Source organism: Lissotriton vulgaris, chromosome 2_1, assembly GCF_964263255.1.
Source record: "Lissotriton vulgaris chromosome 2_1, aLisVul1.2, whole genome shotgun sequence".
Classification (NCBI taxonomy): domain Eukaryota; kingdom Metazoa; phylum Chordata; class Amphibia; order Caudata; family Salamandridae; genus Lissotriton; species Lissotriton vulgaris.
The window spans coordinates 1,470,349,927-1,470,375,601 of NC_141687.1; the positions used below are offsets into that span (position 1 = coordinate 1,470,349,927).

The 25,675-nt window shown below is 44.8% G+C and overlaps 1 protein-coding gene across 1 annotated transcript in view; it reads right to left on the minus strand.

The window, feature by feature from the left end:
- CFAP221 (cilia and flagella associated protein 221) overlaps nt 1–4,005 on the minus strand; it is a 663,664-nt gene extending 659,659 nt beyond the window's left edge. The window contains exon 1 of the mRNA XM_086957336.1: nt 3,883–4,005. The gene's annotated coding sequence lies outside the window, so the exon portion shown is untranslated. The remainder of the gene's footprint in view (nt 1–3,882) is intronic.
- Nucleotides 4,006–25,675: the final 21,670 nt, after the last annotated feature.

Here is a 25,675-nt window from a genome sequence, read left to right on the forward strand (position 1 = left end):
AAGTGAGGAGAGAGCTAATCATGGGGAACAAATCTTTTGAGAGGGCTTTCAGGTCATGTACTTCAGTAGTAAGAAGGTGTAGCTGGAGAGATATATCATCCAGGCGTGCAACCAAGTTTGAGAGGGTTAAAGGTTGTGTTCGGAAAGCGAGCGGAGAATGGGGGCTTCGGTGTAGGTCCTTGGTGTCCATGGTGATAGAGAGTGGTTCCTGGGGAGAGAGTTGATCATTTGGGTCTAGCAAAGTTCTTTGGTCATTGGATATCAAAGTTGAGGCATTGGCGAGGGCGATATGACCCTTGATCTGAGAGTCAGGTACGGTCCGGATATGAAATAATGAGTTTGAGCAATCATGGTCAGTGGGGTGCATTAGCCCATTCACCAGCAAAGTATGGGGCATGCGGAGAGGGATAAGGGATAAGTTGTTAAAGGCAAAGATAGTAGGTCACACTGGAAAAACTCAGAGCTGGGACCGGATAGAATCAGACTGGATGGCTGTGCGTCGAGTGAACTCGAAAAGTCTCTAACCATCTGAGTCAGAGGTATGTACTTGTACTTGCTAACCTATCCCCCCAAACAGGAGTGAACTTACATGCCTGAGTCAAAATTTGCTGAGGAGCTTAGAGTGTGTGTGGGGCTGGGGGATGCCAGGATAAATCAATTCATCAGCAAGGCATAACTGTGAGCAAATTGGTGGTTCCATCTGGATGTCTGCATTCTGGAACCATACACATACTTTAAAAACAAATCTCACCTTTAGTTTGTTCCTTGCTCAGGCATTTTTTATCGCCACATTCTCACTAGTGCAGCGGTCCAGGCTGACTGGCCCTTTACCAGTATGACCAGCACAGCACCAAGAATATGTTGTATGTCAACGCAGACATCATTCCTTCCTGTTATGTTATTTTGATTTGCATATTGTACTAATCACCAGAGAGGGTATCTAGGCACTTGTTCGACCTGAGCAGGGCTTCCGGCGTGTTCCTGGCTCAATGCATGGCATGGTTACAACAGGGATCAAGGTATGTTCCCTCTAATAACAATTCCTTTATGGGATGTTTGAGTGAGGCATGTATAGTCTAGGAATGTTTGACCACTGAATGATCATTGAACAATCACACAAGTTAGTTGGAATGCTTAATTGATGATATTTTGATGATTTGGACTGGTTTCACTAAAGAACTAAAATTATATGTCAACTGACAATCAACACAATATTCACTTCACTGCAGGCCAGATCGACCAATCAATTCACTTGATGGACATATAAATTTGTAGCTGATATAACAGAGTAGAATGACAAATTTCACATAACAGAGTAGAATGACGAATTTCACATAAAAATATGTCCTGCAGCTGTGTGCTTCATGTGGTAAATTCACACTTGTAATTCCATTTTAATTCAATCCCACATAGGGAAATGACTAGACTTCTCAGGAATTGCATTGGATATAAGGGTAATATACTTATTAAGACAAGAATAAAAATATCCCAAATAAATAGATCTTTACAGACCCTGAAGAAATCAGATAATTCTAAAGTATCACAGAATACAATTATGACACTTTCAAACTATGAGAACGATTTTTAAAAATATTGGCACATGAAGGTCGATGACCGAGAATTCATGGAACATATAGCCTACATGCCACAAATCACAACTATAAGAAATTATGCTAATCCAAGCTGTCACTGATTCGATAGGGTATTGATACGAACAGTAGCAGTTTCCTCATCCAGGCTAATGTGCTGCATAGCTAAATACATATAAGGTCCCGAAGACGAGAGCAATTGCATTGCAAATGCTTGTTTTTAAAAACTCTGTGTCTGGCATTTCAGTCTGTAACCAACACAGGTCCTCTTTTTATGCCACATAGTCAAGACTACAACCCCAACCCGATCTGTCATTCAGAATCTGGCAAAAATTCAAAGATTTTTGAAAAGCAAGGTAAGGTGGCTGTTCTATGTATATCTTGCCCCCAAGGTCTGTAACTTCTTACCCCTTCATATTGGACTCTCTCTAAACAAAGGCAGCTGTCATTATAGGGTCTTCCAGCGGTGAGACGCCTCTAGGGGTCTTTATAAACCAATACATTGGTAAACAGCCCTTACAACGAATCCTTCACTACGCATGCAATTACAAAGTGGTTGTTACAATGCATGCGTTATAACAAAGCATACCATTACCCCACAAGTCATAACAATGACTTGCGGAGGGGGGAGAAGGTGTTGCATTTAAAATCCAACACCTTCCCTACTGTTGCACAGACTGGAGTTGGAATAGTAAATTATACTATTCCAACATCCAGCACCCCCCCTAGAGCAAATTGTTGTTACGACTTGCAGAGTAATGGTATGCGTTGTTACAACGCGGTCGTTTTAACGACGACGTTGTAATTGCATCCCAAGTGAAGGCATGCGTTATGAAGAAGCATACTCCAAAACATTACAAAGTACAGAGGCAGTTTGCTCAGATGAACTGCTCCCAATCTAGATGCCTCCTTGTATAATGTTGGTGCCTACGGGTTTCGTCACCCATATCATTTAATAGTGCTCATCTCAAACATAACCTTTTCAAAAAAAGCAGTTCTCGTAGATGCTCCAGTGACCCCCTAAGTTTGGCCAATCTTGGTCATCGCCTCTTTCCTCGCTTGTCACTGCTTGCCTTGTTAAAAGCCCTAGAATATCTTTTACACCAAAGAAGGGGGTTCTTCACTGAAGAGTTTAACTGATTTTGGCCTCAGATAATCGGAACACAAATTTTCAATTTCTATTTAGTTACTCTGCACTTTTCCGCATGGCTTAAAGTTAGATGCACTCTTTGCGCTGACATAATATACGCATAAATGACAGAGGCACCCACAGAGAAACAAAATGCCTTAAACGTAAAGCTACAAAACACGTAAGGTACATACATGTCTCAATAGAAGTCATAGAAATGGCAGACTGCTGGCATGGGGTAGGTCGATGTCCTCATCTATTTATCGCGAAGTGCCTTAAAAGGACTAAGAGTGTAATTCTATTATTTTCTAACCGGGAGATGAATGTTCTGTTGCCGAAATGCGTTTGGTTTGCTGTTTATGCTTTATACCAATGGTGTCCAACATAGGATCAGGAGGTCTGTGTCTAAACCAGTTGCACAGGAAAAATACCGACTACTTAAGTGGGCGCATTTAGATTTACTGTGTGAAAATATACCTCTTGTGGGAATCGTGTGAAAATCTGGCCTGGAGATGACCCGTTTGGACCTATAACGAACACACCTGTCTTAGAAAGTTCACATATGCGTTTGTCTGTATACTCATAACAGGTAATATTTTGGGTATACAATTGCCACATATTCAAGTGTTGTTTGGGAATTTGGATGTGTACATTTGGTATTACAAAGTGGGGAACACATTTAACCCATCTGTTCCAAATTAATAAAAAATATGTTCGGCATTATTTAGCGGTAACACTGTACTTAATTGTTAACCGTTTAATAGTGTATTATTTGACATCCAGATTTTGTAATTGCACACATTTAAATTAAAGAAATGTCACAACTATTGGACGTACAGGTCTGGAATAACAAAGTAAACACGTGCCAATCCCAGCCTGCATAAAAGAGGCTTGATAAAATAAAGTAGGAAGAGCTGAATGCATCACCCACGGTTGTAGAATTACGGAAGGTTTGCATCAAACTACAATTCAGAGCCGCCCACCCGCCCCACAAAATAAAACGGGTCCTTGGCATGTTTATATGAATATTACACAGCAACAAAAATGAGAAGTTTCACGGTAGGGGCCGGGGATTGGTAGCACGCTAGAAAGAGTGGGACACCGGTGGTCATACCCATAACGCCCCTGTTTGCACCGTATGTTCCTGCAACCTAAGTGCCTTACCCCGGAGCGACACTCTTTCGGACTCCAGTTGCATAGGGCCGGAGACTCCCCTATCTTCCTCTACGCCGGTCCCAAGGACGCAGATGAGTCGCCATGACAACGAGGGAACTTTAAACACAGAAAGAGGACACAAGGCAAATCTCCCGCATGCTCCTCCCAATGAAAAGCGTCTTTATGGCCGCCATCTTTGAACAGGGGTCTGATTTGTTTTTGTAGTAGGAATTCTCGAGTCCTATATCCGCTTGCAGCACTGGCAAAGCAGCATTTTATAGTTTTCAAACTCTCCACAACCTAATGTCGCCATCAAGTACTACAAAAGGAACACATTTCAAAACCGGGCTCGCTTTCTGAATAGATTTATTGTGATGTGTTCATACCTTTTTTGGTATGTTTATGAATAAACGACTTATGGAGTTTTTGTACTGTTTTCAGTTTATTGAACGGAAATAAGCACCTCTGCTAAGGTGACCAACTGGCATGGGTACAAATTCAGGACAGTGAGTCTAAAAATTCAGGACAAAGGGTCACAATTCAGGACAAAAATTCAGGACAGGAGGTCAAAATTCAGGACAAAACTTCGGGACAAAGGGTACGTTTTACAGACACATCAGAGGAGGTTGTGCATTAGTATATAATTAAGCCCATCCATATCCAAACACATTCAACCATTTGCAAACCTATCCATCATATATCCTTCCATCCATTCATCATTTCACTCATCCATCCCTCCATCCACCCTTTCACTCACTCATCCATCCATTATCCATCCACCCTTTCACCCTATCCATCGGTACACTCATCCATCCACTCTTCCACCCATCCATCCATTCACTCATCCATCGAGCTTTTTAGCCTTTCACACATCCAGCCATCATTTCACTTACTCATCCATCCACCCAGTCACTCATCCTTCCACCTATTCATCCTTTCAGTCATCCATCCATCCTTTTTTTCTCCAACAACCCTTTCACTTAGCCATGCTTCCTTCCACTCTTCAATCTACTCATCCACTCATGAATCCATCCATTGACCCTATCACTCATCCATCCACCCTTTTACTCCTTCACTCATCTATCCATCCTTTTGTCCATCAACATTCCCTTTCACTAGCTCATCCATCCTTACATCCACCCTTTCACTTATCAATTCATCAATCCATCCATCATTTCACTCATCCATCCACCCATTCACTCACCCATCATTCACCCTTTCATTCATCCATCCATCCTTTCACTCATCCATCCACCCGTTTACCCATCCATCTACCCTTCCACCCATATATCCATCTTTTTACCTTTTCTCTCATCCATCCTTCCACTCACTCATCCATTCATCATTTCTCTCATTATCCATCCATTCACTCTTTCACCCTTTCACTAATCTATCCAGCCATTCACCCATCCCTTCACTTACTCACTCACCCACCTTTTCATATGAATTATGAGCTGATCCTTTGTCTGCAGAGTTATAGACAGAAGAGGACCATCAAGAATGTCACCCTGATCTAGTTCCTAAAGCAAGGGGTGGGGCAGGTAAGGGTTCACTATGCCCTTGCACATAAGCAATTTGAGTCATGAGTCATGCATGATGCACAGTGCCAGGCCATGAGGTCACTGTGACATGGTGTTGTTTCCAAGGCTTTAAGTGATATGAAAAAACTGGGGGGTCTCTCCAAAGTGGGTGTTCGATGTAATTAAGGGCATGGCTTAGAACACCCAAGCTAAAAATCTGTGCTTAGTATAGTATACCTCCTGACTGGTATTTTGCATCTTCTGTAATTGTATCCAGATATATAATACAACAAGTAACGTTACACCTGCAACAAGCCAGAACTATTGGCTTTGTCAATGGTTTTTAGTTGCATAAAATAAAAAAGCAGCAATCATGGCTTCCTTGTATATAATATTGAAAATGCATCGGTTCTAAAATGGCGAGACTGTGAAAGAACTCTTCCCCTTCCATGCTCATGACGAGCTCAGCTCGTCATGAGGTACAGTGGAGCTGTGCTGATGACGAGCTGAGCTCGTCATGAAACATGGAGTAAATGAAAAGCCAGCAGAGTGGGGGAAAATGCACAGCAGCGATGTGGTTAACATCTTTCACCAGCTTCTTTTCTTGAACTGTATTCTCATGTAGAAACATTGGCGTTTTTGCACATTTCTTCTGTCTGACAGAATGCCCTGCCCTAGACAGAGGCCGGGGGATGCCCACCACATGCTTTGCAGCCAGACTGGCACATTGTCATTCTGTATGTGGCAATCAGCTCCATACAGAATGACAAAGGGCGGAGTGGGGCTGCTCTTGTGCTCCGAGGAGGAGTGCAAGGCTGCCCCATCAGGGAGTTGAGGCTTCATGCAGTGAACAGTGCTGTTCCCAGCAATGCCCAATATTATGGCCAAAAGGCGTCCGTAACAGGGATCTTTACAGACAACGGACATGAGGTCTAAATTACGGACGGTCCGTAAAATGTATGGACGGTTGGTCACCCTAACCACTACTGATGGGTGGAGCAAGAAGCTACGTTCCTATTGCTCTTCCATTCCTACATTTTAGGGGGATCACAAAATATACTAAACAATATTTTTTTTTCAGTTTATTCTGGCAATTTATAGGATAGCTGCCACTTTTTCATTGTGTTTATGTGTGTCTGTGTCTTTGGTGTGATTATGTGTGACATTTCAATGTCACATGCGTGACACTGTGAGTGACTGTTTATCATGCGCGAGTGCAATGCAGCAGTGTCCATTTAACTAGTTATATTTCACAATTTAATCTTTATATGCGCACTGTAATAATCTATGCAGAGTTTTAAAACAGCTGCAGCACAGCTGAAGCTTACATGCCGACTGTTCCATTCCATTTTTTGCTGTTGCCTCTTGTTAGAACTGGGGGTCTCTAGTTGGCAGAGGTAGGTACCACTGTCCAAATAGGGACCCTTGCTTCTAGTCAGGGTAAGGAGGATACACTCTTTAGATAACACCTGTTCACCCCCTTGGTAGCTTGGCACGAGCAGTCAAGGCTTATCAAAGGCAATGTGTAAAGTATTTGTACCAACACTCACAGTAACACAGTGAAAACACCACAAACTGACTCTACAACAGTTTAGAAAAATAAAGGTATTTAATCTAAACTACACAAGACCAAAACGACAAAATTTCAACATACACAGTTCAAGAATATGGTTTCAAAAGAGTTTTTAAGGTTGCGATGAAATAATCCACAGTTGCGTGAAAAGTTCACAGTTGCGTCACGTTTAGCCAACAGTACCTTTAAATTCAACAAAGTCTCAAAACAGAAACTGGTGCAGTGGAAAACAAGTGATGCGTCACTCCTGAGACCCTCGGGAGGTGATGCGACAGCCCCGCTGGATGTAGCGGGCGTGATGCGGTGACTCCTGTCTGTATGGGGAGGGATGCGATACCTTGTATGGATTCCGGTGCGAAGGTTCCATAGTGAAAAAGCTTGCAAAGGCACGATGCAATGATCTTTGGAGTAGCGGCGATCTCCGGGGCGACGATGCGCGGACCAGCGGAGATCTTCCTCTCGCAGCTCCTCGATGCGATGGCTCTGCGACGACACTCGCAGCCACGTGATGCAGTCCGCAAGCAAGTGGTGCAACAATCTCACCCAGCGACAACAGGCTCTGCGACGACACTCGCAGGGATGGTAATCTTCCCGCAACGGTCTGGTGCGTCCCGCAAACAAAGGATGCAACGAATCTGGCAGCAGCAACAGGCGCTGCGACGATCTCGGCCTTCGTAGCGGCGGGAATTTCCTCCCACTGACGGGGATGCGCTCCGCAAGCGAGCGATGTTACAAAACTTGCAGAAAGTCTTTAAAAGCTTGGTTTCCAGCTTCCAACACAGGTACAACTTCCAGAGGCACCACAACTGGTCCAAGCACTCTAGGAAGGACAGAACTCTCTCAGCAAAGTTCAGGGAAGCTGTTGGTGAAGTCCTTTTGTTCCTGGGACTTCTTAACAGGGAGCTAGCTCTTCTCAGGCCCTTGGAGATTCCTTCAAGCAAGGGGACACAGCACCAAAAGCAAAGTCCTTCCCCTCTCCTTGGCAGCAAAGCAACAGCAGGTCAGTCCAGGAGAGCAACAGCAGGACAGTCTTTCTTCTTCAGTATCAGCTTTCTCCTTGGCAGAGGTTCCTTCTTGATTCCAGGATGATCTAATTTTCTGTAGTCAGGAGTCCTGCACTTATATCCCTAAAAGTCTTTGATCCCTTTGTGCAGGAGGGCTCTGAGCCCGGTCTGAACCCGTTCTGGGTGTTCCTTGAGCACTTTGTTTTCCTGGCCTCTCCTTTCCTTTCAGAGAGAGGGGCAGGGTCAGCCGCCCAGCAGGAGGTGGAGCCAGCATTGTGGAAGGCAGGCACAGCCCTATTCAGGCCCAGGTGCTACCCCCTCCCACCACTCTAGATGCAGCTGGAGCTATTCAGCCCAGGGATGGCCCACTCAGACTCTGGGAGCCACCCAGCCCCTGTCACTTACAAACCAGACAGTCAATTCACAAACAGGCCAAGGCACACAGAAAGGTCAGACAAGTGAACAGCAACTTTCTAAAAGTGCTGTTCTCAAACACAGGATTTAAAAACAACCTTTCCTAAAAGATGTGTTATTAAATTCTGAGTTCAGGGATACCAGACTTTTATGTCCTATCTTGATCCTATAGGAAGATATGTTGGTAGCCACTGTAGCCAGCATCCCCCATGATAGCATATGGGGCAAGATAGCCTTACAATAGTGAAAAACGAAAATGGATGTAATTCACTACCAGAGCATGTCACCTGCACAAGTACATGCTCTACCTTTCACATACACTGCACCCTGCCCAAGGGGGTACCTTGGGCCTTCCATAGGGGTGACCAATGTGTACAGAAAGGGAAGGGTTAGACCTGGCCAGTGGGGACACCGACCAAAAGGACATGGCAGTTCACAGACTGCACACAAGCACTGCGGTGGCAGGCCTGAAGAACCATTTTAGGGTTACTCATGTGGATGGCACAATCAGTGCTGCAGGCCCACTAGTAGCATTTGTTATCACCAGCCCTGGCACACTCAGTGCACTTTACTAGGGACTTCTTGGTGACACAAATATGCCAATCATGGATAACCATTCATAATAACAATTTACACAGGGAGCACTTGCACTTTGACACTGAACAGCAGTGGCAAAGTGCCAAAAGCATCTAAACCAGCAAAAACGAAATCCATCACAGCATCAAAAATACAAGAGGTAGAGGCAAAAAGATAGGGGGAAACCACACCAAAGATGCCAGGTCTAACATGTGTCCCCTTCAATTGAAAGTGGGGAGAACTACCCACCCTCTTGGGAGTTCTCTTCACTAAGGCGGAAAAACCTGGACAGACTCCTCATTTCCTCATCATACTCTTGACGGAGTTGCAGACGTCCATCTGTGGATCCGGAAGCCCTGGGAAAGGACCGTGCACCCCTGCACTTTGAGCCTGTTGTAGCGCCTCGCCGGACCCGCTCCGCGGGTCCCGCAGCGCTTGCCTACTGACTCTGGGAGCTGCCTGAGGGAGACGAGAGGAACGCGGGGCAGGTGAGCGAGCTAGCGGGGCTGCGAGCTTTGAGGCAGGGACTCCAGCGTCCAGGAGTCCCTGCGCGCCCAAACAGTCACACCTGGGCTGCTCTCCCCGCTGGCCACGCCCCCTGCCAACGGAGTCAAAAGAGGACCACTCACTCGCCTTCCTGGGACCCTTGACGGAGTTGCAGACGTCCATCTGTGGATCCGGAAGCCCTGGGAAAGGACCGTGCACCCCTGCACTTTGAGCCTGTTGAAGCGCCTCGCCGGACCCGCTCCGCGGGTCTCGCAGCGCTTGCCTACTGACTCTGGGAGCTGCCTGAGGGAGACGAGAGGAACGCGGGGCAGGTGAGCGAGCTAGCGGGGCTGCGAGCTTTGAGGCAGGGACTCCAGCGTCCAGGAGTCCCTGCGCGCCCAAACAGTCACACCTGGGCTGCTCTCCCCGCTGGCCACGCGCCCCGCCAACGGAGTCAAAAGAGGACCACTCACTCGCCTTCCTGGGACCCTTGACGGAGTTGCAGACGTCCATCTGTGGATCCGGAAGCCCTGGGAAAGGACCGTGCACCCCTGCACTTTGAGCCTGTTGTAGCGCCTCGCCGGACCCGCTCCGCGGGTCTCGCAGCGCTTGCCTACTGACTCTGGGAGCTGCCTGAGGGAGACGAGAGGAACGCGGGGCAGGTGAGCGAGCTAGCGGGGCTGCGAGCTTTGAGGCAGGGACTCCAGCGTCCAGGAGTCCCTGCGCGCCCAAACAGTCACACCTGGGCTGCTCTCCCCGCTGGCCACGCCCCCCGCCAACGGAGTCAAAAGAGGACCACTCACTCGCCTTCCTGGGACCCTTGACGGAGTTGCAGACGTCCATCTGTGGATCCGGAAGCCCTGGGAAAGGACCGTGCACCCCTGCACTTTGAGCCTGTTGTAGCGCCTCGCCGGACCCGCTCCGCGGGTCCCGCAGCGCTTGCCTACTGCCTCTGGGAGCTGCCTGAGGGAGACGAGAGGAACGCGGGGCAGGTGAGCGAGCTAGCGGGGCTGCGAGCTTTGAGGCAGGGACTCCAGCGTCCAGGAGTCCCTGCGCGCCCAAACAGTCACACCTGGGCTGCTCTCCCCGCTGGCCACGCCCCCCGCCAACGGAGTCAAAAGAGGACCACTCACTCGCCTTCCTGGGACCCTTGACGGAGTTGCAGACGTCCATCTGTGGATCCGGAAGCCCTGGGAAAGGACCGTGCACCCCTGCACTTTGAGCCTGTTGTAGCGCCTCGCCGGACCCGCTCCGCGGGTCCCGCAGCGCTTGCCTACTGACTCTGGGAGCTGCCTGAGGGAGACGAGAGGAACGCGGGGCAGGTGAGCGAGCTAGCGGGGCTGCGAGCTTTGAGGCAGGGACTCCAGCGTCCAGGAGTCCCTGCGCGCCCAAACAGTCACACCTGGGCTGCTCTCCCCGCTGGCCACGCCCCCCGCCAACGGAGTCAAAAGAGGACCACTCACTCGCCTTCCTGGGACCCTTGACGGAGTTGCAGACGTCCATCTGTGGATCCGGAAGCCCTGGGAAAGGACTGTGCAACCCTGCACTTTGAGCCTGTTGTAGCGCCTCGCCGGACCCGCTCCGCGGGTCCCGCAGCGCTTGCCTACTGACTCTGGGAGCTGCCTGAGGGAGACGAGAGGAACGCGGGGCAGGTGAGCGAGCTAGCGGGGCTGCGAGCTTTGAGGCAGGGACTCCAGCGTCCAGGAGTCCCTGCGCGCCCAAACAGTCACACCTGGGCTGCTCTCCCCGCTGGCCACACCCCCCTGTTCTCCAGTCAATCTCTAGTAGTATCGGGGTATAAGGCAGTTTACTGGTACCGCTCAGCGGGAGCGCGCCGGGAGAAGCCCGGGACAAGGGCGGGACCGTCTGTGGCCGTCAGGGGCCGGAAGAGGCCGGGCTGGGCCCAATCTCTTGGCCCCACCGCCCACCCCCAGGTATAGAAGCCGATCAACAATCTCCCAGCTTGGACTACATCCCAAAAGACTATGCCGTCCCCGGCAAAGGAATGCGCCCCCTCAAGACAGGCAGGAACAAGAAACATGACCTTAGAAAATTATTTCCCGCGGGCGGGGGTAGAAGGGGACAAGGAAAACATGCTAAGTCGTCTTAGGGCTGAGCGGAGACGCTCTATTGACAATTTGAAAGGCCGACCCCTAGGAGACCATCCCCCTACACCCACCACAGATCTAACACTATTGGAAGACGTCCCTTTCCTGCTCAGGGACGTCACAAAAACGCCCCCAGAAATACCAAGGTCCTCAACCCCAGTGAGGAGCGAAAGCCCAACCAGGGAGACGATAGATCTAATCTCCCAACCCCCCCCACAAACCAAGCCTAGAAAAGCTAAATCCAAACAAATTGCTGCGCAGGGTGTATTTGGACCCCCTCCAAATAAACGTAGGAGGAAGTCGAAGGGGGCCCAGGCTTAAAATAAACCCAAGATCTCTCACTCCGAATTTGGGAAGCCACCTAAACATACCACACCAACTGTGACTGTGGCGGGTGATTCACACCCTGTACCCACGGCGCAGGAGGGTGGGGCCCCCATTGTGCCTAACGAGATGGCTAGTAACACCACCAATGCCCCTCTCTCTGTTGCCCCCATTGTGCCTAACGAGATGGCTAGTAACACCACCAATGCCCCTCTCTCTGTTGCCCCGCTGGGCAATCTGGAATTCCTGCTTAGGTCACTTTTGCTACCTATTAGTGAAAGTATTAAAAAAGTGGAAATAAGATTAACAATCCTTGAGGCCACACTAAGTAGCATTAAAAACCCGCCCAAATCCCACGAAAAGGCCCTTAAATCTACTGTTAGCCCAAAAGCCTCGAACAGCGTACTACAACTGGCTCCCCCACAGGCGCCCATTACGACCATCCCACCACAAACTCAGAGGAACATTCCCGCCTTAAATAAACCATCCCATAGTACAGGATCTAGCACCCCTGCAAAGGTAAACAGTGTTCCTATAGTACAGCGGAAAGAAAGTGTTGCCCCAAACTCATTAATGAAGCCCCCCCCTAGGCCACGCAGACCCAACTTACCACCAGAGGCGAATGACTTCACAGTAGTTATGGCGGGCGTCCCACCATTAAAGGAGGGTGAAGCTGAGGATTTCTGCACTTTAAAAACTAGGGTGATTAAGTGGCTAAATCAGAATAGACCCTTACCTGTACACCTAAATAACGAGATAATAATGGTAAGAAGGGTACCCTGGATAGGGAGAACTCGAAAATCCATCACAGGGGACTGCATATTGGTGAGCTTCAGGGATACTGGAACAGTTGCTCACATATGCCAGGGAAGGAATAGATCACTAGTGACAACAATCCAAACACTTCAGGTGTCCTTTTTCTTTCCTCCCGACCCGGTTCGCACACATGGGACCCGTTCTGATGACAACTGGGAAAGGGTGGGTCGAAGGGGCGCCCAGCACCATGAGTTCAATCCAAGGCCACCATTTAATAGGCCACTACCACCTTTCCAAACTTTTAATCGGTTCCATTGCTTGGAGGGACTCGAGGGGGTGGACTGACAAACAGATCACTGTAGGGGGGATAGCGGGGACAGAGGTGCCCAAAACTTAGAGCAGGAGATTCCCAGCCTCCTAGCAACAGGTAGTGCCCGGAGTCAGGTGTTGGATGAACCGAGGGTCGTAGAAAATGCTCACATGGGGGATACGCAAGGACCAGTCTCGGGGGAGGTAGGGCGAGAACCTCTAGATGGGATGCAACGAAATGGGGACCAGGTGGGGGATGCACTAAAAATTATTTCATGGAATATAGCCGGTTTGGCTGGGAAAGTCAACAACAAGGAGTGGCTTGAATATATCAGGAAATTCCACATAATATGCCTGCAGGAGACCTGGGCCTTGGAGAATAATTTTCACCTAGAAGGGTATAAGTCCTTTGTTGTACCTGCGCAAAAATCAAGATCAGGGAGAGCCATGGGAGGTTTGGCTATTTATACTGACCTGAGCCTACCGGGAAAATATGCTAGCCTTGAGTGCAACTCTCATAGAATTCAGGCTGTTAGGTTCACGGGGAAAGGACTTAGATTCGTCGCTGTAAACCTCTATAATAATGAGATCGCGGGATCTAACTCTCCTCTTGCCCCCGAACTGGATAACAAGTTGAGTCAGGTACTTACAGGTCAAAAAAACGGGCTCTCTTATGGGCTAGTGGTTATGGGAGATTTTAACTGCCATTTGTGCCCTGCACTGGTCCAAACAAATATAGATTGGTCCCGCTGTCCATTGGAGAATGGACCGCATTTCTCTCACACGCCGTTGGGCCTTGCCCTGAGGATGTTACGGCTTAAATATGATCTGGGACATACCATTAACAAGGTAGAGATGCAGGAGGGTGGCACACTCCCCCCCACATTTAAGGGCAGAGGATGCTCCTCCTTTATAGATTATATCTTGGTTTCGAGGGCTCTAATGAATAAGACAATCAGTGCTGGGATTGAGTGGAGTGGTTTTAGCGACCACAACCCTCTTACCCTGGAACTGTTGTATTTGGCAGGCCCAAGAACTAGAGCCCACCCTACTATCACTGAGAGGGCAACAGACCAGGGCAGGAGATTAAAATGGGCTAAAATTGATGGGGAAAAGTTTTATAAGGGCTTGGTGGATGCAGGGAAACTAGCTATTAATGACTGCCTGGACACCGAAGTCCATGGACCGAGGGTAATGGCAGCCTTCGACCAGATTGCCAAGCTGGTCGACGGTTTATTAAAAACCAGTGTGCCTCTCAAGACTGACGGGAATCCACGTTGGTTTGATAAAGCCTGCTCTAAAGCCCTGAGGGAGCTGAAAAGTAGCCTTAAAGCCAAACCAAGGATCCCCCATAAAGTTAAGGAGTGTAGAGACGTTTACAAAAGAGAAATTAAGAGGAGGAAGTTTGCCTTGCAGGCGGAAGCATGGGCAGATCTACGAGAAGCGGGGGAAAAAAAGGACCTAGTGGGTTTCTGGAAAATAATTAACAACCCAACTTTCCAGGAAAAAGACTCCCCGGATGTAGGGGCTAATATTCTCCCTGAGCAGTGGATTAACCACTTTAGGGGCCTCTATAATCATGAGCCAGGTTCCATTGCAGACTCCCCGGCCAGTTCTATTGAGGCTACACCGGTGGAATTTTCCATCAAGGAAATAATTGCAGGGATTGAGGGCCTGACCAAAAACAAAGCACCGGGGCCTGACGGAATCCCTCCCGACCTTTTTCTGAGTAACATCGAACTGTGGGCCCCCCTCATGACAAGGGTAATAAACACCGCTATCATTTATGGCCTGCCCCGATCCTGGTCCACGGCAGTAATTGTGCCAATTTTCAAAAAGGGCAATAGGGATGACCCAAAGTGCTACCGCCCGATCTCCCTGATTGATGTGTCAGCAAAGCTTTTGGGGAGGGCAATCCTTAATAGATTGTCCGAGTGGACCGAGGAAAGGAACATCTTCTCGGACACCCAATACGGCTTTAGGGCAGGGAGGTCCACTAGCGATCAGTGTTTGAATCTATATATGTTGACTGCCAAGTATACCATAGCTAGTGATGAACCCATTTACATGGGTTTTATGGACTTGGCAGCAGCATTTGACCACGTGAACAGGGAAAAACTGTGGGGCATGATGCTCAGCTTGGGGATAGAGAGCGTCCTAATTAAGATCTTGAAAGAACTGCATAGTGATACTACTGCCAAGGTCCGCTTTAATAGGGAGGGGGGGCTGACTAGTTCCTTTCCTTGCAAGAGTGGAGTTCGTCAAGGCTGCATTCTTGCTCCCTTTTTGTTTTCCCTTTATGTCAACAACTTAGAGCAGTTTCTGCTAGGATTGAAGGCAGATTGCCCAAGGGTGGGGTCGCGGCATATCCCCGTTCTGCTTTATGCAGATGACGCGGTTTTGATCGCACGCACACCGAGGAGCCTTCAAACCCTGATTGACGGATTTGTTAGCTTTATGGGCGCCCTGGATCTTTCTGCAAATCTTAGTAAATGTTATGTGCTCCTGGCAGGGAAAAAAAATGCCTCTAAATTTACTTACAAAATAGGGAGCCATACATTGGAAGAGGTCAAAACATTTCCATACCTTGGTGTTACATTTGATGGTGCCTTGCGGTTTGATACCTTGGTGGAGGAACGCTGCGGTAAAATGATATCATCGAACGGGGCAATTGCTAGTTATGGCAGGAGGCTAGGAAGATGGTCCCCGGAACAGGTGTTAAACCTGTATAGCTCTGTATCATGCTCCAAGGTAATTTATGGGGCAGAGGTATGGGGCTTTGTTAACACCACTAGCATACAGAGAGAAGAAAACAAATACTTGAAATCAGTTCTGAGGGCCCCACAATGTACCGCTGGTTCGATTGCGATAAACCTGTATAGCTCTGTATCATGCTCCAAGGTAATTTATGGGGCAGAGGTATGGGGCTTTGTTAACACCACTAGCATACAGAGAGAAGAAAACAAATACTTGAAATCAGTTCTGAGGGCCCCACAATGTACCGCTGGTTCGATTGCCCACAGTGAGTTAGGGAGACCACACATAGAAGATCTGATAAAGTTGAGGCCAATTATAGCCTGGCTAAAAATTTGGGTGAACCCGGAGGCGTCACTAAGTAGAGAAATTTTATCAGATTGTCTAAAGAGGGATAAATGCATGCGTATTCCTTGGCTCCTTTATGTAAAGAATAACTTAGAGGAGCTAGGCCTGGGGAACCTCTTCCTTCACCCTACATTGATTGTAGCCCAGGACAAACAGCATGTGGGGAGAATATTCCTGGAACAGAAAACCATGTGCAGAGAGGTGGCTGAAGGCTGTAAAAAAACTGTGAGGGCCCATCGCCAAGTAAAAAGTGTTCAAGGCATGGAGCCGTACTTGTTTCTCATGCATAATGCCCAGGATAGGTTCCTGATGTGCCGATTTAGACTTAACTTACTCCCATTCATGTTGGCATCACCAGCTGGGTTTGTTACAACAATAGACCAGAAGGGGCCCTGCGGCTGCGACAATAGGTCTCCGCAGGATTCCCTTCATCTGGTCTTACTTTGCCCTCTCTACTCTATGCCCCGGCGTAAATATCTTGTAAACATCTTGAAAAATGCTAATTTGGTCCACGCAAGGGAGGCATTAGTTTTCTTACAGAAAGCCGAGGACCCTTTGACACTGTGTAGCATTTTGAATTTCATTAAAGTTGCCCTAAGACTAAGGCTCACTAGAGGTGTAGATTGAAACCTTTTATTCTGTCTTTTTAATGTTAAATATGGTCATACTACTGCAACTATGTCTGTAAATTTATTGTACAAAGAATTCTGAAATGTTTAATGCTTTTTTATTGTGTAAATATGAATGTGCTTTTATGGTGTTTTTTAATCACCGAATAAAGATTCTTTGAATTGAATTGAAAGTCAAATTCGCTTTACCAAAGAAAGAATCATATCCTTCCTATAGTTCAGACCTCCATAGGTATAGCTGCGATTTGCACCCTAGAACGAAAGAGGACACTCCTCATTTCCTCATCATACTCTTCATGTACTTCATATATAACATTGTTTATCAGTAGTGTCCTATTATTAGTGAAAAATATCCAACTAGTCACATTCTGCATAGTATTCCTCCTTTAGCAAGACCCAGTACTATCATACAATAACACCATTTATAACTAGACAACAGTAAAGAGCAAGAAAACCCCGGTTCCATAACATGATTCAAAGAACCAATCCTGTAGCTCACCTCAATAAAAAGGAATTATCTTCAAAGTAGTGAAGTAAACGTACATTTCACAGTCTGTGCCTCTAATCGTAAAATCCAATCTCATCGGAAAAAATAATTGATATATATATGCTCTGTGGTAAAAAGCAAAAACACGATATTCCTATTTTAGTCAATTACGTCTGACTCTGAAAGATATACTTATCCAAACTCAGCCACTATCGTAACACTCACCCGTACTTGGGCTGACTGTCTCCAGTAGTTTAAAGATTCTGTCCCCAACACGAGTACATGGCGAGTATACACTGGGAAAAATATTAAGAAAACGATCGTAAGGTGCCGCTCTGTAAACCGCTACTGTTAATAGTAAAGGCAAGTAACGCTACAAAACCGGGCCGCTTACCTACAAGAAACTGCGTGTACGCCGTCAGGAAAACTCAGTCAGCATGCGGGCGTCCTGTGCGGGCGCCATTATATTTACAATTGCAGGATGCTTTTAGCTTACTAGTTTAGTCGCCATCTTGTAGTGGCTAGTAATCCCATAATTTGTTAGTATACATATTCTCTACTCAAATATATGTATACTTGTTTCTTATATTATTCGTAATAGTTTTATTTCTACAATATTATTGTCAATACAGGTAAAGTCCTGACTCCATGCCATATCGAAGATCGCATTAATAGCGTATCCATCAATTATCTTAGAACTAATATATAGTGTAAATATCCACTCATTATGTTACAATTTCAGTTCACTATATAAAGATTAAATGGCGTTCAGTCCAAAAAAAAATATATATATATATATATATGATTTCCATCCCAGTGCGATGCCCTCAGCTAACTACACGGGGATTCGAACCTGTAAGGAGCAAAGGAAAAGTAACTTGCAGCTCCAATCAATCGTGCCACTGCTGCTGCTTAGAGTCCTGGCATATTTTCTTGGTATAAAAGATTCTACCCCATATAAGTGACCAAAACTACTATTGTATTGCCATAAACTACGAAATGTCGATCCTCGTTCCAGAGTCATAACCTACAGTACACCCAGAGTTCTGAAAATGTCACGTCTAAGTATCTTAAGTTAATTTGGGGAAATGAAAAACATTTTTTTGTTAGTGACAGGTCAAGGAAGCAGAGTCCGGGCAAAGTCGGCAAGAACATTTTCCCATCCAGTATATCCAAAATTTATCATTTCTACAATATGTTCACTCTATACATAATCAATATTGTACATATTGATATTGTCACATTTCACAGGAACAGAGGTTAGGACATAATAACCAAAATTCAATCATACACTTTGTACTAACAGTCCAATATTAAACCATAAGTTAAATTAAAGATGATACATTATTTTAGTCTCCTAAAAAGAATTGCAGTTCTGAATCCACATTTAATCCCTCCTCAACAGCTCTCAAAATCATTATCCATCTAGCCTCTCTGCTTCTTAGTTTTAAAGTTCTGTTTCCACCTCTTCTGTCAACATTTACATGTTCTATTCCATGATAGGTAAATACATGATTTCTGGAATCATCCCGAGTTTGGATTGCATGGGAAGCAATGGGGTAACGTGTATCTCCATTTTTGAGAGCCCGAAAGTGCTCCATCATTCTTTCCTTCAGACGTCTCACTGTACTTCCTACATAAATTTTTCCACAACTACAGGCTATTATGTAGATAACGTATGTAGTTTCAAAGTTGATAAATGCCTTAATCATGTAAGTAACTGAGAAAAACAAGGACCCCCTGGGTAGTGAAAATCTATAGACTCCTAGGGCAGGGTAGCAACAGATGCAGAAAAATTCCTAGGACGTCTAGGTATATCAGTGTACATATAAGTCGGACCAGTTATCAAGAGAGAACAATGGAGGGGATTAGACAGACTTATATAAAAAGTATATTTTTATTAGGTATATTTAAAAATCATATTGGGAATGACCAAAGGTCAAACAATATGATGGATATGTAAAAATATCTTTGACAACATTACATGCAATAATCATAAAAGATTAACATAAAATTCATAATACACAAAAAATAAAGCAATATATTGACAAAAATATACAGGTAATCATGAAGGTAAAACAAGCATAAGAACTCGACGCGCGTTTCGGCAGGGGACCGCCTTCTTCAGGAGACACAATTTAATTCCTGAAACACAGTTATAAAAGAATATCTCTGTTATATACGCATACATAGAATTTGTAAAGACAACATTAACATTCATTATTTCTAACATCTTTAAAACCTCATTCCTAACTTAAAAGCTGACCATGACTATTGTTATGTACACTGAAGGCCTTTGATAAGCCGCATAATGTTTGACAATTGTACAGTATCTGACTTAACTTGGAATCACACCCCATGGTCTACGTGAGTACCATTTTACATTGTAGAGGAATACAATTAGACTCCTATTTAGGGACTGAAGTAGAATCACTTCTAAATTCATAAGATTCAAACTCAATCTTAGAAGCTGTTAGCACACAAAATGTATTCAAAGGTATGCTTCAGTTACAGATTATCTGTTAGGAAAACTGTTTATTAAAAGAATATCCTACCGGGCTTTTGGCATAAGTGCTCAATTAACACGGGTATACTCACAACGGTAGAACTCTATCCATGCAGCAACACCCATCCAAGGGGAATCTTCATGCAACAATGATGTGTTTACTCAATAGTTATTGATAGAGGGATTCCTATTGATAGAGTTCCATATTAGTAACGGAAGGACATAGCGATTTATTCATCTATATACAAACACATTGGCTCAACATTTTGCTCTTAACATGTGGATGGCGCTGCAGAGGTTATAATTACGGAAGGATGGAATATAAAATATACATATTCCTGCAGGATGTAACCTTTACATGACTATGTCTAAAGGTATTAGGCATGCTACATATGTATGGTAACATTCAGGCCCTCAGGGATCTCAGGTGATTGAGGATTTCCAGATATAGTCTACTGACTTTTAAGTAAATGAACACAATGGGAGACCGATACGAAAGGGATATAGTATACCAAAGGACTAAGAATTAGTATTGCCAACCTTGTACCTTATACTTCCACATGCGATGTGTGAATATTCTAGATGGAGTTTTATTCTCAGTGTAGGCATACGATGACCATATAGATGATATCTCATATCAGTGGAGACGGAAAATACACTATGGATAAGAATGCAAAAAGAATAAGCTTAATCATCATGAGTTATGTCCATTGTCATAGCTTGGATCTTAAAGTAATATTTCTCTTGAAGGACGGTAAATATAGTAATTACCTTCATCAAGATGATACATAGGCTGGTAGAGTTGATACTTGAAGCAAAGTAGCTAATGATGGCACCTTTGCTCTTCTAATAACTGATAAAATGGGCTCTGAAATGAGGAAAACGTCAAATTATCTAAAGATAGTCTCACTATTAGTTGCATATTGAGACAATTTAACAAGTCCGGGCTGTTTAGATATACTAGCTTGCCTCAAACAATCCCTACTAGAGATTACCTTAATATTAAATGAAGCGGCGCTCTTCCGGTAAGTCGACTCGAAAAAGTGCCTTGTGGTGTAGATTTAAAAAGTAAGCTCTGAAAAAATGAAATCAGAGTGCCCAGTTAGTTAGATTTAATTAAAGTTACAGAGTTGCAAAGTTGCAAAGTTGCAACACATCAAACCGCCTGTTGCGATCTAAGCGTGCTCCCGACTTATACTATAGTGAGGGTCTTACCGAAAATCGAGTAGTTGCTCACGGACAGCAAGATGTAGCTGCTCAGTGTTCCGACGTGTGGGGGCTCGCCTCCTCAAAGATACAAAGTAACCTACGTTTGTACCCTTCCGTATTTAAAGGGACTATCTAACGCGGGAAAAAAGACGTAGTGATGACGGTAATATGGTCGAAGTAGGACTAAAGTCATACAAGCCGATCCTGTTTCAAAATGGCGCTCATAAGTGCGCAAACAAAGTAAAATAACAGGGGACTCTCCGCCTATTATGTTGTAAGAATCGCAAGTGATGTATCCATCATCACGTATATTAACATCCCATTCTGCTTCGGGAATTAGAGCTGCTTCGAAAGAAATATATATATATTTTTTTAAAAATAAACAGTAGCCGAAGCATATGCTGTTCAATAAGACCTACATGGATGCTACGTTGTGGCCCCAAATAAAAGGGCACGTAAATACATTGCGGAGATGGTAAAATGCGCTATACATATTACATAAAGGGTAACACGCGGTGTAATAAAAATTAATATCAGTTATCCAAGAAAATATATATCTATAGATGCAACTAATATAACCTTAATTGAAGCTATTGGGTATATGGACGGACAGCTAGGCAACTGCATAGGTTACCTGTAGTATATTAAAAATATATATATATTTCTTTCGAAGCAGCTCTAATTCCCGAAGTCCCCTGTTATTTTACTTTGTTTGCGCACTTATGAGCGCCATTTTGAAACGGGATCGGCTTGTATGACTTTAGTCCTACTTCGACCATATTACCGTCATCACTACGTCTTTTTTCCCGCGTTAGATAGTCCCTTTAAATACGGAAGGGTACAAACGTAGGTTACTTTGTATCTTTGAGGAGGCGAGCCCCCACACGTCGGAACACGGAGCAGCTACATCTTGCTGTCCGTGAGCAACTACTCGATTTTCGGTAAGAACCTCACTATAGTATAAGTCGGGAGCACGCTTAGATCGCAACAGGCGGTTTGATGTGTTGCAACTTTGCAACTTTGCAACTCTGTAACTTTAATTAAATCTAACTAACTGGGCACTCTGATTTCATCTTTTCAGAGCTTACTTTTTAAATCTACACCACAAGGCACTTTTTCGAGTCGACTTACCGGAAGAGCGCCGCTTCATTTAATATTAAGGTAATCTCTAGTAGGGATTGTTTGAGGCAAGCTAGTATATCTAAACAGCCCGGACTTGTTAAATTGTCTCAATATGCAACTAATAGTGAGACTATCTTTAGATAATTTGACGTTTTCCTCATTTCAGAGCCCATTTTATCAGTTATTAGAAGAGCAAAGGTGCCATCATTAGCTACTTTGCTTCAAGTATCAACTCTACCAGCCTATGTATCATCTTGATGAAGGTAATTACTATATTTACCGTCCTTCAAGAGAAATATTACTTTAAGATCCAAGCTATGACAATGGACATAACTCATGATGATTAAGCTTATTCTTTTTGCATTCTTATCCATAGTGTATTTTCCGTCTCCACTGATATGAGATATCATCTATATGGTCATCGTATGCCTACACTGAGAATAAAACTCCATCTAGAATATTCACACATCGCATGTGGAAGTATAAGGTACAAGGTTGGCAATACTAATTCTTAGTCCTTTGGTATACTATATCCCTTTCGTATCGGTCTCCCATTGTGTTCATTTACTTAAAAGTCAGTAGACTATATCTGGAAATCCTCAATCACCTGAGATCCCTGAGGGCCTGAATGTTACCATACATATGTAGCATGCCTAATACCTTTAGACATAGTCATGTAAAGGTTACATCCTGCAGGAATATGTATATTTTATATTCCATCCTTCCGTAATTATAACCTCTGCAGCGCCATCCACATGTTAAGAGCAAAATGTTGAGCCAATGTGTTTGTATATAGATGAATAAATCGCTATGTCCTTCCGTTACTAATATGGAACTCTATCAATAGGAATCCCTCTATCAATAACTATTGAGTAAACACATCATTGTTGCATGAAGATTCCCCTTGGATGGGTGTTGCTGCATGGATAGAGTTCTACCGTTGTGAGTATACCCGTGTTAATTGAGCACTTATGCCAAAAGCCCGGTAGGATATTCTTTTAATAAACAGTTTTCCTAACAGATAATCTGTAACTGAAGCATACCTTTGAATACATTTTGTGTGCTAACAGCTTCTAAGATTGAGTTTGAATCTTATGAATTTAGAAGTGATTCTACTTCAGTCCCTAAATAGGAGTCTAATTGTATTCCTCTACAATGTAAAATGGTACTCACGTAGACCATGGGGTGTGATTCCAAGTTAAGTCAGATACTGTACAATTGTCAAACATTATGCGGCTTATCAAAGGCCTTCAGTGTACATAACAATAGTCATGGTCAGCTTTTAAGTTAGGAATGAGGTTTTAAAGATGTTAGAAATAATGAATGTTAATGTTGTCTTTACAAATTCTATGTATGCGTATATAACAGAGATATTCTTTTATAACTGTGTTTCAGGAATTAAATTGTGTCTCCTGAAGAAGGCGGTCCCCTGCCGAAACGCGCGTCGAGTTCTTATGCTTGTTTTACCTTCATGATTACCTGTATATTTTTGTCAATATATTGCTTTATTTTTTGTGTATTATGAATTTTATGTTAATCTTTTATGATTATTGCATGTAATGTTGTCAAAGATATTTTTACATATCCATCATATTGTTTGACCTTTGGTCATTCCCAATATGATTTTTAAATATACCTAATAAAAATATACTTTTTATATAAGTCTGTCTAATCCCCTCCATTGTTCTCTCTTGATAACTGGTCCGACTTATATGTACACTGATATACCTAGACGTCCTAGGAATTCTTCTGCATCTATTAATCATGTAAGTACCAGTGTTATTATATTCAAAGGACTTAATCTTCTAGGTTGCACATCTGCAACAGCTGCAGTAACCACAGCTATGAAAACCTTTAGGTTTGTAAGGTAACCATTGTTCTGGCTTCACAGGCTTAGTTGTTACTAGGTAACTCGGACTCACCATGTTGGCAATTGTAGTACCCTTTCGAAAAGTTAAACTATGTGTCACAGATAGATATGGTGCTATATCCCCATCTGTCCTTAGTAGATGCCAATGTCTGTTCAAGATAGCATACAGTTTATGACTCCCTGTTCCAAAATTGGTAATCATCCTTATCTTCTGCTGATTCTGAGTCAATTCATTTTTGTTACTAAATATCAAAGTATCTTCTCTCTTGAGCTTCAAGGCTCTTTGATAAGCTTTATCTATAACCTTGTCCTTATATCCTCTGTTCCTGAATCTCAAAGTCATATAATTTAGGTTCTTTTTAAAGTCACCATCATCTGAACAATTCCGTCTGGCTCTCAACATTTCGCCATACGGAATCGCCTCTATTTGGCTTTTCGGGTGGCAACAATCTGCACGTAAGAGTGCGTTACAGCTTGTTTCTTTGCGAAACATTCTACTACACGATCTATCACCTTGTACAAATAATTCAATATCTAAAAATGTGATGTGATGTTGGTCAAAGTGTGTAGTGAATGTCATATTTTGGTCATTGGAATTGAGGTAAGCAAAGAATGAGTTCAATTCCTGCGGGGAATGGTATCAATCTTCACCTGTAGGGGCGCCACTTGGCTGCTCCCTACCTTTTGTCCTAAGTACATCACAGATCCCTGCCCTATCTGGCACATGCAGGCCTTGATAGTGAGGCCTGCCCTTTGCAGAGCCTTCAACACTTCGCAGAGGTTTTGCAAGTGTTCTTCCCACATGGAGCTGAACACATCAATGTCATCAAGGTATGCGGCACTGAATTTCTCCAGCCCGGTCAATACCTGGTTAACCAGTCTCTGGAATGTGGTAGGGGCATTCTTCAACCCAAAGGGCATGACTCGGAACTGGAAGTGCCCCTCTGGCGTTGAGAATGCAGACCTCTTTTTGGCCCCCTCAGTTAAGGCAATCTGCCAGTACCCAGAAGTTAAATCAAACGTACTGAGATACTGGGCAGCTACCAACCGATCCATGAGCTCATCAGCTCTGGGGATCGGGTGTGCGTCAGTCTTGGTGACCGCATTGAGCCCACGGTAGTCCACACAAAACCGGAGTTCTGGAGTGGCACCGGGCGCAGCAGCTTTTAGTACTAAGACCACTAGGCTAGCCCAGGGGCTGCTGCAGGACTCAATTACCCCTAGCGCCAACATCTTGGAAACCTCTTCCTTGATGCTGGCCCTGACCTTGTCAGCTACCCTGTAAAATTTCTGTTTCACAGGCAGGCTATCTCCAGTGTCCACATCATGGATGCACTAATTGTTGACACCTGTGGTCAGGGAGAATGGGGAGGAAATCTGACCCAACACCTGGCAACAGTCCCTCTGCTGTTCTGGGGTCAGGGTGGGTAAGAGGACCACACCATCCACTGACCCGTCTTACTCCTTGGCTGCCAGGAAGTCAGGGAGAGGATCACTATCCTCTTCCTTTCCAGCATCTGTAGCCATGAGCATTGTCACTTCAGACCTCTCAAAGTGGGGTTTGAGGTGGATCACATGCAAGACTCTCAGGGGCTGCCTAGGAGTCTCCAAGTTAACAAGGTAGGTTACTTCGCTCTTGCGCTCCACCACCTCATATGGCCCAGTCCACTTGTCTTGGAGCGCACAAGGCTCCACTGGCGCCATCACCCACACTTTCTGCCCAGGTTGAAATTCGACCAGAGTGGTATTCTGGTCGTACCATCTTTTCATTTCGTCCTGGCTAGCTTCCAGGTTCTCCTGAATGAGC